Raw genomic sequence first — 18,295 nt, forward strand, 5'->3', positions numbered from 1 at the left:
GACCCTCGTGTTGCGCACGGCCACTCTTCCACTGCGCCATGCCGTCCCTACCGATGAATGGTCTATTGTCGGGCTTTTTTCATATATAAAGCGCATCGGATTATAGGGCGCATTAAAAGACTCATATTATTGTTATTATTATCTTTTTTCTAAATGTAAAACACTTCCTTGTGGTCTACATAACATGTAATGGTGGTTCTTTGGTCAAAATGTTGCAGAGATTATGTTTTACAGATCATCTTCAAGCCATTTTCTGACACATTTCCGGATGTGTCGTTTTATTTACTGTACGTCGCTCACCTTCGGCAGCGTCTTTTCCCCGTCATCTTTGTTTTAGTGGTGTAGCGTGCAAGGAAGGTAGTGGAAGAAGTGTCAAAAGATGGAGCTAAGTGTTTTAATGACATTCAGACTTTACGTGAATCAATAACGGAGCAGCATCTTCTCATCCGGAAACAACATCAAGGCCGGAAATGTGTCCCGTGAAAAACCGACTGACCGGAACTCTAATAACTAAAGTTCCTTGGGTGAATTATTTAAACTCACTACACCGGTATGTTTTACCGCTTTCATGGCGAGTTTACTGACAGATATAAGTAAAAACTTTACACTACTTCATATTAGAAATTATAACAACAGAGAATGAATTTCCTATAACAAGAAGATAGAGGAAAAGAAGAAGCTTATCGTCTACGGTATCGTACAGACTACAAAGGCGGACAAGCGCAATTTTATCAGGATTTATGCAGATCCCAAATACAGATCAGCAGGTACAAGAAGGTAAGAAAAGTTGCTTAGCGTAATATTGCGAAACAAAACGCCGGATAATATGTCTTACCTTGTACACACACCATTATAATACTTGTATGTTTAATTAATTCAAGAGACTTGTATGTTTAACTAATTCAACAGACTCTCCCATGTTTTCCCCTCCGCAAGCTAAGCTGCTTCTATCGAACGGTGCGGCGTCAGAACTTATCAAAGTTGTACTAAAACATTTTTATAGATTTTTGAGCGCCGTGTCTAATGTTCTATATTTTCAATGTAACATATAAAATTTAGTTTGATTTGGACCTTTTGAAATGGAACCCGTGTTACGGAATGTATGACGGTATACACAAACCAGAGCAAAATGTATGTCCAAAACCAAATCCTACAAAATTGAGGCTTACATGTATGAAAACTGAGGTACCCCTGTACAAAATTGGAGTGTTTAGATACAACTTTTTCACTTCCGATTTGGTGCCGATATTGGAGCTTTGAGTGTTGGTTGATACCGATATTAATCCGATGCGTTATCAGCAGAACTTATAGTACATATTTTTAGTATTTTGTTGTGTGGAATGTTAGAAAAAGTTTGATCAAGGGAAATTACCAAAAGACCTGTTAGGACTTGGTCAAGGTGTTGACCCCAGAATGCAGAGACGGGAGGCAAGATGGAATCAAAAAATGGAAAGTCTTCAATTAGGTCCATAAATGTTAACAAAAGGTGGTGGGGCAGAAACGCACACCATGTAACAAAGCCAATAAGCAGGAACCTCAGAGGTCAGGCACACCGAGTAAAGGAAAAGTCCACAATAGATATCTTCTCCACCTCAGGGAGAACAGAAAAAATCCATGGAGGGTAGGTGTATAATAAAGGCGAAAAAACATACCCGGACTTGGAGGTCAAGCAAACGCATTCAATGTGTAAGTAACCGAAAACAATACCGAGCAAGGCACAGCTGTCTGTGCCAAGCTTAAATAGTCCAAGAACTGATTAGCTGCAGGTGAGCTGCAAGGTTCGCCCCTCGCCGAAGAAGAGTGAGCTGAAAAAAAATAAGCACAAAAGGAAAAATGCAGGAACAAAATAAAAGGGAAGGCATGATAAACACTAACTTTTTGACAGAAGTATGCTTTTGAACTGTGGTTCTCAACATTCAAGTACCCCCTAATCAGAGCAAAGCATTTTTGGTTGAAAAAAAGAGATAAAGAAGGAAAATACAGCACTATGTCATCAGTTTCTGATTTATTAAATTGTATAACAGTGCAAAATATTGCTCATTTGTAGTGGTCTTTCTTGAACTATTTGAAAAAAAAGATATACAAATATCTAAAAACTTGTTGAAAAATAAACAAGTGATTCAATTATAAATAAAGATTTCTACACATAGAAGTAATCATCAACTTAAAGTGCCCTCTTTGGGGATTGTAATAGAGATCCATCTGGATTCATGAACTTAATTATAAACATTTCTTCACAAAAAAAGAAATCTTTAATATCAATACTTATGGAACATGCCCACAAAAAATCTAGCTGTTAACACTGAATATTGTATTGTTGCATTTCTTTTCACAGTTTATGAACTTACATTCATATTTTGTTGAAGTATTATTCAATAAATATTTTTATGAAGAATTTTTGAATTGTTGCTATTTTCAGAATATTTAAAAAAAAATCTCACGTACCCCTTGGCATACCTTCAAGTACCCCCAGGGATACACGTACCCCCATTTGAGAACCACTGCTTTTGAAGACCACTGTTTTTTTTGCGACACTTGTTGGTCACAATAATTCATAAGAAGTTAATAAATGAACGTCGCAGTAAGTTGAATGATGCGGATACTTGCTAATACGCTTCCGACTTGGAGACTTTGTAAGTGTAATTAATATGCAATTATAAGTATTTGATACTTATTTTTATTGACAATTATCAGGTTTTGTACCGCGATATTGTTCAATTTCAGCATCAAAGGTTGGAATTGGGGGTTAAATCACCAAAATGATTCCCGGGCCCAGCCACCACTGATGCCCACTGCTCCCCTCACCTCCCGGAGTGTGATCAAGAGTGATGGGTCAAATAATTTCGCCACAACTATTGTGTGTGTGACAATCATTGGTACTTTAACATTAATTATGTCTAGCTTGTGAGCTATTGTGTGCTTAGCTGATGTGTAGCTGCTAGTTCCTATAGCCTACCATGTTTTCCTTTGTAAATGAGTTGACTAAAATAGAAGAAAAGACCAACCTTGAGTGCTTATCAAAGTGAAGTGAATTATATTTATATAGCGCTTTTCTCTCGTGACTCAAAGCACTTTTACATAGTGAATCTCAATATCTAAGTTACATGTAACCAGTGTGGGTGGCACTGGGACCAGGTGGGTAAAGTGTCTTGCCCAAGGACACAACGGCAGTGACTAGGATGGCTGAAGCGGGGATCGAACCTGGAACCCCCAAGTTGCTGGCACGGCCACTCTACCAACCGAGCTATACCACCCCATGAGGAGATTTAAATGTTAAGTGGCTGTCCAACTTTGCACAAGTAAACACACTGCAGGACTACTTGTGTCAGAGCTTATAGCAAAGATTTTAGATGCAAACCGATAGCATTCGATACCTTTTATTCGACCGATGTCGATATCGGATCAGAAGACATTTATCTCCCACAAAATGAATGCATCCAGTGTGACTGTGGGACTATACCAGAATGACAGTACTATTTATTCATTCAGTATCCATCATTGTTTCCCTGAATGCTTAGAAACTTCATCCTTTGTCCACATTCCTGGAGCTGACGCCCTGCTACGTTTGAGGCACGGAGAAACAAACCGCACAGATCACAAACCCCTCAACATTTTTTTTTTTTTGCTTAAAGAAGCAAAAAATATATATATATACAAACATGCTGGCCTTGTTTACTCGTTGTACTGCTGTGAAATCAAGACCCCCAAAGGTGAGCAGATATGAGTAACATCCATCTGCCTGCTCGCTCGTTTCTCCCACAAGATTGATGACACGTCCTGGTATCGAAACCCTGGAGGAGTTATGTTTTCTCTCGGCTCTGAACTGAGCCAACCCCCACTAGTTGACACATGTGTAGGTATCGTTTTTTTTACCCGGCTCATAAAACGCCATAGTCCTCATCTGAAAGCGGTTAGCTGTGGAAACACTCCAGCAGCTTCAAAGCTTGGAAATGGGCTGTGCAGACAGCACAGGCCTGGCCCGCGTTCTGCACATCGCTCCAAAAGTTGGGGTCTGGGGTGCGATGGCAAACTCGCTTTTGTTACACAAACCTGTTCCCATCATCCAAACTCTTCATCGAGAGGAAGTGGTTTATTTTTATACCCGCTGGTAATTTTACAATATATTTCTTGGAAAGGAATAGAACTTTTGAAGAACACAGAGTTTGCGATACTCTACGATGATATATTAATACACCAGAAGACTTTTGTGCGTGTTCTACTTACATATATGATGAATGAAGCCTCTGTTCTCATTTCCTCTGAAGGGGAGCCTTCTTTTCTCCCCCCTCCAACCCACTTCTTTCCTGAGCTCCGTCCACTTCAAAAGCAGACGGAGTCCTGTGCGCCGTGTAACGTGTTTACCTAATGGCTCATTTCAAATAAACAGCAGTGCTCCGTAGAGGATGCCTGCCCCCTCACTGAGAGCCTTTCACAGATACCATTTGCTTCACAGGAAGGGTCTCCACAAAGAAAACATACGCTTCAAAAAAAAAAAAAAACATCCATAAATTGTGATAAACCAACAGGGTTAAAAAAAAAAAAGTAACACAAACGTAATAAAAAAATAAATAAAAAAATTATACAAACGTATTAAGGCAGCACAGTTGACTAGGGTTTATAGTGCATGTGCCTCACAATACGAAAGTCCTGAGTAGTCCAGGGTTCGATCCTGCACTCGGGATCTTTCTGTGTGGAGTTTGCATGTCCTCCCCGTGACTGCGTGGGTCAGGGGCGTCACTAGACCTAATACTGTACTGGGGCTCACCTGGGGCACATATAATTCATGTGAGCGTGCAAAGCGCGCAAGCAAAAACATTTTTAGCACTTATTTATCATACAAAATACATAAATAGTGCTTTAAACTATGAAATCATTTCAGATTATGTTGTATGGATCTTTGACTAACCACCTGAAATGAACTAATGCATTTGACCTACTTGTGCACTTTTTTACTCCAGACTTCTAAACTGCTACTGGTAAAAGCAAAAAGGAAGAGCAATGAATCTTTTTGAAATATATATTGCAGTAATCATCTGCAAATTTAACATCTACAAAAGTAAAACAAAAAATAAAGCACCCCTACATCTCTGGGTTCTTTTATATTATTTAATTTCCATTTATGGCAATGTGGCTAATCCTATTTCAGATACACAAAACTGTAAAATATACACAAAACAATAAAGCCACAGTAGTAGAATAAATGAACAACTGTTGTGTGTCTGTTCAGGGAATCATTTTCTGAGAAGTAAACTGTAACGTCTCCTTTTCATTTTTGCAAAGTGGTCAATCACTCTGGACAGACATGGAAATATTACAGTAACTGTTATACAGTTGACCAGTGGTTCCCAACTGCTGGGTCGTGACATGAAAGTGGATTGTGTGTCATTTTCAGCGAGTCACAGTCAGATGTGTGCATGAAAAAAAAAAGTTTAGGGAGAAAAAAATCAAATTGTTGCAACAAAAACAGATTATTTTAGCCTTTTTTCTAGTGATTATTAGTGAGTATTATAGCAAAAGGCAAACCGACTAACAAGTTGGAGGAGGACTCAGGACAGACATGGAAATATATTTTAAAAAAATCTAAATGGGGCAACAAAACCATATATTTTCAGCCATCTTTCTGAAAACAAATACAGAAATGTTACTATTTTTTCTGGAAACAAAACCAGATGCTTTAGCTGTAGCCATTTTTCTGGTGACAAAACAAGATTATTTTAGTCAAAGTCGCACCGATTAACAAGACAAGTCTACTGTGCTATTTTTCTGTGAAATAAACTTGAATGATTTAAAAATTTGGCTCACGACTTGATGATATGGAAAAATGTTTTTCTTCCTGAAGATAAACCATTTGAGAAGCACTCAACTCACACATGCTTATTCCAAATCATCATTGATGCAGAACCAGCAGACAATAACCAACATTATGTTTCATGTTCATTGGAAATTCCCCCGACAGCTCGTACAGCAAATGAATATGTTTGTCTTGATACAAGGAATAACGTTAGCTAACTTAGCATCAACTTAAGACAATTATGTTGCCTAGCTAGCTAGGACTTCACTTACATCTCTCATTCCTGCTGCTTCTTTTCTGTTGCGGGCGAATACCTTTCTTAAATCCATCTAGGAGTTACAGTTTGAGACAAATCAAAATCAAAATAATGTAATTAACAAATTGTTGGCTAACGATACCTACCTCACGCAGTGATTCGCAGCCCCTCTCTCTCTCTCTATCTCTCTCTCTCTCAACCGAAGTCTCGATCCACACGTGAATAAATTACCATATTAATTAGCCATGTGCTCATTGTATGTGGAGTGAATACAGTAGCAATCAATTATCATGCTAAGTAGTATGTGCGCTGTTGTCTATGTTATGTAGACTTAAAACTCTGAAGCAATTTTTTTTTTTATCGGTGAAATTTTTACTGGGCCACTGCAGATCAACAGTGGGGCATGTGCCCCTGTGAAATATGTCTGGCGACGCCCCTGGCGTGGGTTCCCTCCGGGTACTCCGGCTTCCTCCCACCTCCAAAGACATGCACCTGGGGATAGGTTCATTGGCAACACTAAATTGGCCCTAGTGTGTGAATGTTGTCTGTCTATCTGTGTTGGCCCTGCGATGAGGTGGCGACTTGTCCAGGGTGTATCCCGCCTTCCGCCCAAATGCGGCTGAGATAGGCTCCAGCGCCCCCCACAACCCCAAAAAAGGGACAAGCGGTAGAAAATGTATGGACAAAAGTAATAATCTGTACTGCAGTAATGTAAGGCATTCAGTGTGTAAATGGGTGAATGTGATATAATGTCAAGTGCTGTGGGTATCATTCATGTAAGGTAAAGCACTATACAAGTACAGACCATTTACCATTATTACTGAATGCAGAAATTGCCATACCAGTTACAAAATCATTCCCGATTTTATCACCTCATTTGGCATGTATTCTGCCATTGCGTGTTTCATAAAGGTATGTCTACGCAAAGGCTATTTTGAACTAAAAGCAGGTAAACATTGTTGTTTTAAAGCAAAAAAAAAGCTTATGCCATGTTTTCAGGACTATAAGCCGGTACTTTTTTTCCACGCTTTAAACTCTGCGGCTTGTAAAATGGTGGGACTAATTTATGGGTTTTCTTTTTGCTATCGGCCATAATGTTTTGTCTTCAACAAATAATTTTCATAAAACACAGAATAACACTGAAAAATTGTGTTACTGTTTGTGTCCAGGGTGCTCGCTTCAGGTGCTAAGGGTTAAAAAATGTACTTCCTGTTTTCGCGCCTTGAACCGGAAGTATATCCCGTTTCGTCTACTATTAGTTTTTAGCGTTTCTGCTTGAAATTATTCCTCATTCATCACTCCAAGAAACGTTTGTAGGTTTTACAGTATGCAGTGGTGATCAAAAGTTTACATACACTTGTAAAGAACATAATGTCATGGCGTCTTGAGTTTCCAATAATTTCTACAACCCTTTTTTTTTTGTGATAGAGTGATTGGAGCACATACTTGTTGGTCACAAAAAACATTCATGAAGTTTGGTTCTTTTATTAATTTATTATGGGTATACTGAAAATGTGACCAAATCTGCTGGGTCAAAAGTATACATACAGCAATGTTAATATTTGGTTACATGTCCCTTGGCAAGTTTCACTGCAATAAGGCGCTTTTGGTAGCCATTGACAAGCTTCAGGTTGAATTTCTGACCACTCCTCTGACAAAATTGGTGCAATTCAGCTGAATGTGTTGGTTTTCTGACATGGACTTGTTTCTTCAGCATTGTCCACACGTTTAAGTCAGGACTTTTCGGAAGGCCATTCTAAAACCTTAATTGTAGCCTGATTTAGCCATTCCTTTACCACTTTTGACGTGTGTTTGGGGTCATTGTCCATTTGGAGCACTCAATTGCGTCCAAGACCCAACCTCCGGGATGAGGATTTTAGGTTGTCATGAAGAATTTGGAGGTAATCCTTCTTTTTCATTGTCTCATTTACTCTCAGTAATGCACCAGTTCCATTGGCAGGAAAACAGGCCCAGAGCATAATACTACTACCACCATGCTTGACGGTAGGAGTGGTGTACCAAGTAATATAGTATCAGGTACCACAGAGGTATGATCTGTATTTTTTACTATCAAAAAATATTTTGTCCATCCATCCATTTCCTACCGCTTGTCCCTCTCGCTCTTCATTCTGTCATTGTGAGGTTGACATATCAATCATTACTTTATTAGGCCCAAAAGTCCTTTATGAGTTTTACTTCCATAGTTGTTTTGGTGAATAACACATGACATTTCAGAAATAGTATTATTGTAAAACTTTCTTTTTGAATGTCAGTCACTTTCCAAACTGGGAGTAGAATTATGTATGAATGCAGTCTCAGAGCTCTGTCCATAACCAGCACCTACTTCTTTGTGTTGATGGGGGCCTAGCTGATCCTATCATTTTCAAGAATGTCAGTGTATCAGAATATCTGAATTTCGCTTCTCAGTGTCATATGGTTATGCTTTGAGGACCTCTCAATCCTGGTACGACCTGATTATCTCTTAGCTTCTAAGCTTTTCTCTCACATCAGCACCTTCTGCCTTTTTTTGAGGCACAAATCCGCTTTCAAGAGCTTTTATCAATACTTGGTGAGTGGCTCACTTTGTGCTTTCAAGTGGACTGCCTCTCCACTTTCTGCACAGGCCGGACTCTGTCGATCTTGCGGCTTTTAACACCTGAGATAAGATAGGAATATGCCAGAGGGAACTGGCTAGACTTGGTTTGTTATAATCAAGGCTTTGAAAACAGCGGTACTGCACGCTGCTGCAGAGGCTGAGAAAGAGGTGGAGTCGGCCTGTGCACCATTGCCTTTTCATCTCCGTTTGGGCCATGGATGAATTACGTTCCTGAATTTCACACTGGGGAAGCGTGGTTGGTGTGCACACAGCTTGCCCTGCTGGTTCACTAGAGTGCACGCCCAGCCGAGAGAAGCACAGAAAAGTTGGTGAAGTGTCTTGTTTAAAATGTACATGCATTGTTTGTACATGTTAAAAACATGTATATCTGCACTAGGGTTGTACAGCATACCGGTATTAGTATATTACCGTGTTTTTAATAAATCATATTCGGTACTATACTGTCAAAATGTAAACAAACGCCATTGAAGGGAACTACACCTAACAGCCACTGTAAAGATACCAAGTACAGTAGCGTATCTAGTTGATACTGCTATGATTACGTCGATACTTTTGACATCACATATTCTTTCGTTTTTTTATTTATTTATTTTATGTTTATAATCCCGGGAAATTTGTCCCTGGACACTTTAAATATGACCAATGTATGACCCTGTAACTACTTGGTATTTGATTGATACCCAAATTTGTGGTATCCTCCAAAACTAATGTAAAGTATCAAACAACAGAAGGATAAGTGATTATTACATTTTAACAGAAGTGTAGATAGAACATGTTGAAAGAGAAAGTAAACAGACATTAACAGTTAATGAACAAGTTGAAACCCCATTTCAATATGAGTTGGGAAATTGTGTTAGATGTAAATATAAACGGAATACAATGATTTGCAAATCCTTTTCAACCCATATTCAATTCAATGCACTACAAAGACAACATATTTGATGTTCAAACTCATAAACTTTATTTTTTTTTGGGGCAAATAATAATTACTTAGAATTTCATGGCTGTAATATGTGCCAAAGTAGTTGGGAAAGGGCATGTTCACCACTGTGTTACATCACCTTTTCTTTTAACAACACTCAATAAACGTTTGGGAACTGAGGAAACTAATTGTTGAAGCTTTGAAAGTGGAATTCTTTCCCATTCTTGTTTTATGTAGAGCTTCAGTCGTTCAACAGTCCGGAGTCTCCCCTGTCATATTTTACGCTTCATAATGCGCGGGGTTTGTAGATTAATAATTAATTTTTTACCACTTGTCCTTAATAATTTGGACTAAATAATAGAATAGACAATGTCACAATATGTTACTGCATAGGTCAGCAGCTAAATTAACAGTCTTTTTTTGCTTACTTACTACTAAAAGACAAGTCTTCTTGTATATTTACTATTTTATATAAGAAAAAACTTGCAATAAGAGACATATGTTTAATGTACCGTAAGATTTTTTGTTAAAATAAAGCCGATAATGCAATTTTTTGTGGTCCCTTTTAGTTAGAAAAGTATCAAAATAATTTTGGTACCAGTACTGGTATCCAAATATTGGTACCGGGACAACACTAATCTGCATAATGATACCCACCACTAATCACGACCCACACTCAGCTGTTGTCTGCATTCATGGGAAAATTATATTTGCAGATATTGTGGAGTAGAAATGGAGGCTTTCCTTTACATAATCACAGACTGTCCCCTGCTTCTCGTGGAGTAGCCTTGAAGTTGACCCGGGAGTGACCCCCTTCCTGTCCGTTTTTCAGGCGTGTGAGAAACTTCGCAGCTTGGATGTAAGCCTGTTTTTTGGAGTGTCAAGAATTCCTGTGGTGTTCCCAAGACTGGCAGTAGTAGCAGACCGTCGGGGAGTTACACAGCAATTCCAAGTGAGACAAGAGACAAAACAGGTGCTGGAACTTGTCCCGTTTCAGTTATTTGCCCGAAACATGTTGGCAGTTCAGTTATTAGACATGTTTCTTGTCTACTTTGGCTATTTGTTGCATCCCGTCTGTAATAATAGCATCCACTGCCCAGCGTACCTCCCTGATGGACGTGTGGGGTGGAGGGGTGGTCATGCTACATTACTCGCCGATTGGTCATGGCTGCATAAGCTCCTCTCATCATTGGCAGTCATTTGGATCTGCCCTTCTCTTTGTTAGCTACCCGTTGGGAGCGGTGACTAGTGGACTGTAAAGCTGTGGTTCTGACCGTGAAGCCACTCTTATCCCGCTTGAAAGACATGTACCGGAAAGCAAGGGGGAAGTTTATCCACCAAGCCCCAAAGCCGTTAACAGATTGCCGCAACCAAAAAAAGTCATTGTGGAATAGTTTGGCAAGCACGCCTTCAGTGTACAGTAAAGCTGCTATCCGCAGACAGCTGTCCTTCGCCGACGTGGTTTGTTTACGTTTGTCAGTCACCCACAGCAGCACTGTAACGCCTGTAGTCCCCGCAGCCCCCAAAAACCACAGAGCCTCGCCCCTATTAAGAGCCAGGCTTGGTTTTCAAAGCCAAGACTGGAATTCCACGCAGCTTAACAAAACAAGCGGAGGAAACCAGTGGTGTCGGCGTTTATCTCGCAGGTGAGTGCAATTACAACTGACATCGCTGTGCTAGACAGACAGCTGGGAACCTGACACGTATGACTAGCGCTCGGCAAAGTGTCCTTCTGGGTGAGACTGTTCGTGTTGAAACGCAGCAGAGGCGGATGGGGGTGTTTATAAATCCTTGTTTACGCCAACGGACTGAGGACCCTTTATACTCTTTTATTTTGTTATGGAAACTTAAAGGGGAACATTATCACAATTTCAAAAGGGTTAAAAACAATAAAAATCAGTTCCCAGTGGCTTGTTGTATTTTTTGAAGTTTTTTTCAAAATTTCAAAGGTCTCGGAATATCCTTAAAAAAAGCTTTAAAGTGCTTGATTTTCGCTATTTGCGATGTGACTATCCATTTCCCTGTGACGTCATACAGTGCTGCCAATGTAAACAAACAACGGCGAATACCACAGCGAGATATAGCGACATTAGCACGGATTCAGACTCTGATTTCAGCGGCTTAAGCGATTCAATAGATTACGGATGTATTGAAACGGATGGTTGGAGTATGAAAGTATTGAAGAAGAAACTGAAGCTATTGAGCGAATAGCTATTCATAGCCATAGCATGGCTGAATAGCTGCGTTAGCATCGCCGGTAAAATGTATGGACCAAACGATCAGGACTTTCGCATCTTGTGACACTGGAGCAACTTAAATCTGTCGATTGGTAAGTGTTTTTTTTCACATTAAATGTGGGTGGAAGTAAACGTAATATAGTTGCAAATGCATCTGCAGGTTATCCATACATCTCTGTGCCATGTCTGCTTTAGCACCGCCGGTAAATAGCATGCTAGCATCGATTAGCGTAGCATGTTAGCATTGATTAGCTGGCAGTCAACATCAATAAAACTCACCTTTGTGATTTTGTTGTCGTTGCAAATGCATCTGCAGGTTATCCATACATCTCTGTGCCATGTCTGTTTCAGTACCGCCGGTAAATAGCATGTTAGCGTCGATTAGCGTAGCATGTTAGCATCAATTAGCTGGCAGTCATGCCGGGACCAAATATGTCTGATTAGCACATAAGTCAACATCAACAAAACTCACCTTTGTGATTTCGTTGACATTATCGTTGCAAATACATCTGCAGGTTATTCATACATCTCTGTGCCATGTCTGTCTTAGCATCGCCGGTAAAATGTGGAGACACTTTGGTACATTCAATGGGGGTCTGGCGGGGCCAGTGGTGCAACTTGAATCCCTCCCTGTTAGTGTTGTTACACCCTCCGAGAACACACCGACGAGGCATGATATCTCCAAGGTTCCAAAAAATAGTCGAAAAAACGGAAAATAACAGAGCTGAGACCCAATGTTTACAATGTGTTGAAAATGAAAATGGCGGCTGTATTACCTCAGCGATGTAACATTCTGACGTCATCGCCTCCAGAGCGATAAACAGAAAGGCGTTTAATTCGCCAAAATTCACCCATTTAGAGTTCGGAAATCGGTTAAAAAAATATATGGTCTTTTTTCTGCACCATCAAGGTATATATTGACGCTTACATAGGTCTGGTGATAATGTTCCCCTTTAAAACAGCATCTCCCCGTATGTATAATATGGTTTCCCTCACAACGTCACTTGTCCCCTCCAGACTACAAAGTTATGAATCTCACAATCACTTAGGGCTGTGCGATATATCGATACACGCGATATATCGCGGGTTTGTCTCTGTGCAATATAGAATATTGCACAGATATTCGTGTATACGTTCTCACGCAGTTGATTTTAGCTGCGGGCAATACACTACAGGCTCTTCCCACTTCTTCTTGTGTCTCCTTCTCACAGAGTGTAAGCGCATCTTCTTACATACATCACATACTGTCACGTCATACGCCACATATGTATACGCCCTCACAGGACAGAGAGGTAGCAGCATTGGTAACGTTAGCTGTGATGCTAGTGGAGCCGTGCGAGTGATAATACGAGAGAAAGAAGGTGCGAATGAAGGAAGAATTAATTCCCAATAAAAACAGCACGGGGTCCATCGTCCGGCGGTGGTTCGGCTTCAAGCGGGAATATGCCAAATAGACAACTTTTAATTTGTCAAGTGTGGGGCACAAATGTTGCTACCAAAAGTAGCATTACTGCTAATATGTAGCATCATTTGAAAAGTCACCTGTTAACAACTGTTTAATAAATAGAGTTTTGGTCAATTAACTTAGTTGTGATTTCCTTCTTTGCATTAAAGTTTAAAAGTAGCATTTATTAATGCAGTATGAAGAAGAATGTTTTAATGTAGACACATAGAATCATCATACTGTTGTGATTAAATGTATCAAGTGTTCATTCAAGGCTAAGGCAGAATTTCGAGATATATATCGTGTATCGTGATATGGCCTACAAATATTGAGATATTTAAAAAAGGCCATATCGCCCAGCCCTACAATCAACTAAAGGCATTGTTCTTGGATGCAAGCATGTAGACCAGTGGAATTGCTCTCTGGGATGCCCCGCCCACTTGTTGCCATGCAGATTTCCCAGGATTTGATCATACCTGCCAATGAAAACAATGAACATATGCCAATCACGTCCACTAGACTGTTTAAATGACAAACTACATTGCCGAAACTGAAATACAAGCAAAATTAAATATTTGAAATCATTTTTTGTTATCCATCCATCCATCCATTTTTTACCGCTTGTCCCGTTCTCCTATCTCAGCTGCATTCGGGCGAAAGGGGGAGTACACCCTGGACAAGTCGCCACCTCATCGCAGGGCCAACACAGATAATCAGACAACATTCACACTCACATTCACACACAAGGGCAAATTTAGTGTTGCCAATCAACTATGTTAGTATTATTTGCTCTTAAAGGGGAACTGCATTTTTTTTGCCTATTGTTTACAATCATGAGAATCAAGAACACTTGTCTTTTTTTTTCTTTTTTTTAATGATTTTAAAGATGATGAAAAATGCTCGAAAGATTTAGCTATTGGCACTCAGCATTGTAGCTTTCAAGGCCCTCTACAACAACATCAAAACCTTCCAGCAATGTTTTATATAAAAAGTGCAAGTTTATAATTAATGTATTAACTGACATGTTTATAACCCTACTTGCCAACACTCCTGATTTTACCGGGAGACTCCCGAATTTTAGTGCCCCTCCTGAAAATCTCCCGGGGCAACCATTCTCCCGAATTTCTCCTGATTTCCACTCGGTCTACAATTTTGGGGGCGTGCCTTAGAGGCACTGCCTTTAGCGTCCTGGACAGCCTGTCGTCACGTCTGCTTTTCCTCCATACAAACGCTGTGCCAGCCCAGCCATACAAAATATACTATTTTCACACAGACAGAGGTGAATGCAAGGCATACTTGATCAACAGCCATACATGTCACACTGAGGGTGGCCGTATAAACAACTTTAACACTGTTACAAATATGCGCCACACTGTGAACCCACACCAAACAAGAATGACAAACACATTTCAAGAGAACATCCTCACCGTAACACAACATAAACACAACAGAACAAATACCCGGAACCCCTTACAGCACTAAGTCTTCTGGGACGCTACAATATACACCCCTGCTACCACCAACACCCCCCACCCCTCTCCCCAATCTCAAACCCGCCTCCTCCCATCTCCTGAATTCGGAGGTCTCAAGGTTGGCAAGTATGTTTTTCACAATATGTGATATGTTCAATATTTACCGTATTTTGATAATTGAATCATTTCCGGGACCGATTTCTTTCGCGCATTGATTTTTGTTTCCATAGCAGCACACGTCTGACTTCCGGCAACAAATGTTTGTTCCTACTTCCGGAATCAAACACCAGTTTGTTTTCTAATCATGGCAGACTTGGTAACGGACAACGAAGACAACAATTTTTGGACAAATGAGGATTTACAACCTTATACTTTTAAAACCAGCATTAAGGAAGAGTGAGACGTTGGAGCAGACTGAAGCTGTGAGAGGGTGATTTTGACGCTGTAAATATTGAACTAGGAGCCAAGCTATTTTGACATAAATGGATTGCTTAACCCAAAATCAACAGGAAACGTCCCTGGTTAACTGGACCCGACGAACAACTGTCCATCATGTGAGTCACTTTTTATTGATCATGATACACGCAGCACGCCACGTGTGTTAGTACAACAACAATACATACACTGTCTGGATAGCTGTGTACAAACAAAACATAATATGTGGGCTGATACTTTACAGATACTGTAATATGATTGTTCATATTTTTCAGTCAGTACAAAATGGTGTCGTATTGCAGTGTTGTGCAAAACAATCTCAAACGCATTTTGTGCTGACATGGAAGTGAGCTGATCTCTTGCCGTAGTTAGCATGTACAGCTAATACCGTAGCATGGCGATGTGTTAATACGCTAGAAAAAGAGTTTCTCAGTGTTTGTTCTAACAATAAAAATGGGGGGCGTGGGGTTTGTCTTCTTGTCTCTCATAATTAGGGCTGCAACAACTAATCGATTATAAAAATAGTTGGCGATTAATTTAGTCATCGATTCGTTGGATGTATGCAATGCGCATGCGCTGAAGATTAAAAAAAAAAGTTTTTCCCCTAAACCTTTATTTATAAACTGCAACATTTACAAACAGCTGAGAAACAATAATCAAAATAAGTACAAAAACAGGACAAAACAGCGCCAGGGCGGCGCTGAGGCTACGTCTGGTGGCAGTGAGCCAGCCAATGATGTGTCATGTGCAGCTCACGTGACCACGCCGTCTTCTTTGCCTGGAAACATTCGAAAAATTGCAAAGGAAAACAGGAACGATAGTTCGGCGGAGAAACATCTTAAAGTTAATGCTTCGATGGAGAAAAGTGTACGACCTAAGTCGTCCAAAGTGTTTGAACACTTTACTTTAAAGACTTCAAAGAAGACAGTTTCCTGCAAAATGTGCAACATGGACATCGCGTGGCACGGAAGGACAACATTGCTTCGGGAGCATCTGAAGAGGAGACGTGTGGAAGCCATGGATGAAGGGAAGAACTCACGGTACGTAACTTTAAATCCAGAGTCCGGATAAATTGATCCGTTGTGTCCGAGATTTTTTTAAGGCAGCGCTGCAGCAACTGTTGTGTATTAACTTTCAGAATGTTAGGAACGTTTTGGAGAGTCAACGACTTCATTTTCGGTGTTGTTATGAGTGGCAACAGGCATTCATGAGTTAAGCACGGCAGCTCTTTTTTGTGAGTAACGTAAACGTTTTCCCTTTCTTGCAAAGCAAGGCTGATAATGTGTCTCCGGCACATTTGACTCCGTTTTGAGAGCGAAAACGGACGGTTAACAATTTGGAAATAAAACATAACGGACAGAAATATCTCAGGTTGGTTTCATAATGGATCGATGTAGCCGTACCCGATAAAGCTATATAAATATATTTAGATTTGAGTGACGCTTTGGTATAACTAAACGTTATGAAGGTGCTGGAATATTTCATGCTATTATTCAGAGGCAGCCTAAAATGAATCCTTTATTATTCACAACAGAAAGGTGTATATTATCTGACACAGTTCTGATCTGATGAGTTACATTTATGTGTTATTATTAGTGTATTCTGCAACTCCAATGTCCATTTATTTAATTTAACAGTTTTTTTTAATGTGGTGGCGTATTTGCCTGTAACGTCAGAAATGATTAATAAAATCAACTGGGTATGTATTGAGTTACATGTAAATGATGCGACTATGTACGTTCATAATAAGGTTTCTCTCATTTCAGAAAGAAACAAGGCGGCATTAGCGACTTGGTACAAAGGAAGGTCTGCATACCACAGCAAGCGGCTGCATTGACTAATGCTACCGGAATATGTTGCTAACTGACATGAGGCCACTATTAATGGTGGAGGATGAAGGTTTTACACAAATGATTCATGTCCCCAATCCTGGTTACACTCTTCCCTCGAGGACCCATTTTACCAAACTGATGGAGAGGAAGTACGAGCAGACATTCCAAGCAGTGCAGACTGACATAAAAGCTACCCAGAGCAAATTGCTCTCACTACTGATGTGTGGACAAGTGTAACCTACCTTGGCAATACATAAATAAATAAATAAATGGGTTGTACTTGTATAGCGCTTTTCTACCTTCAAGGTACTCAAAGCACATTGACACTACTTCCACATTTACCCATTCACACACACATTCAAACACTGATGGAGGGAGCTGCCATGCAAGGCGCCAACCAGCACCCATCAGGAGCAAGGGTGAAGTGTCTTGCTCAGGACACAACGGACGTGACGAGGTTGGTTCTAGGGGGGATTTGAACCAGTGACCCTCGGGTTGCGCACGGCCACTCTTCCACTGCGCCACGCCACATGCCACTACATTGGAGAGGAATGGAACATGAAGTATGAAGTCAATCTGCCTCATGAACATGCCACTAGAGGAAAGACATTCAGCATCCAACATTGCAGAATGGTTTGAATAGGTAGTAGGCAGGTTTGAAATTCCCCTAAGAAAAATTATTGCTATTGTGCATGACAATGGTGCACTTTATAAAAATAAAAACATTTTTGTAACACTCGCCTTGTTTTATTTGGCAAGTCAAAAGGACATGGTGCCAGTATGCTGTTTTTTTTCATTTAAATAAAGTATTGGAAAGGATAGAAATGTAGTTTTTCCTCCGTTATCCGATTATTAATCGAAATAATAATCGACATATTAATCGATTATCAAATTAATTGTTAGTTGCAGCCCTACTAATAATGATTGTGAACGATAGGCAAAATTCCCCATAAAGCGCAGTTGTCCTTCAAGTAATCTGTTAACATGGCATTTTAGTTGTTTCAATACTTTTGGCAAGTCACATTTTTTTTCTTTCTGTTGGAAGATGATTACATTTATTTTAGGTCGTATAGAGTGGTTCATCAACTTATAAGATAGATAGATAGATAGATAGTACTTCATTTATTCCTTCAGGAGAGTTCCATCAGAAAAATTTTAATTCCGGCAGCAGTGTACAGAGTTGAGATCCAATTTAAAAAGTAAATAATGGGGGTATAAGTTGAAACAAAATGGAAACATATTACAATAACAATAAAAATAAAAAGCAACAATGAGAATAAAAAAACCCA

General features: G+C 39.9%; 1 protein-coding gene across 2 annotated transcripts in view; it reads left to right on the forward strand.

The window, feature by feature from the left end:
• nkd2b (NKD inhibitor of WNT signaling pathway 2b) overlaps nucleotides 1-18,295 on the forward strand; it is a 137,698-nt gene that overhangs the window by 48,391 nt on the left and 71,012 nt on the right. The gene's annotated exons all lie outside the window — the stretch shown is intronic.

Source organism: Nerophis ophidion, linkage group LG11 (assembly GCF_033978795.1).
Source record: "Nerophis ophidion isolate RoL-2023_Sa linkage group LG11, RoL_Noph_v1.0, whole genome shotgun sequence".
In the NCBI taxonomy this organism is placed as follows: domain Eukaryota; kingdom Metazoa; phylum Chordata; class Actinopteri; order Syngnathiformes; family Syngnathidae; genus Nerophis; species Nerophis ophidion.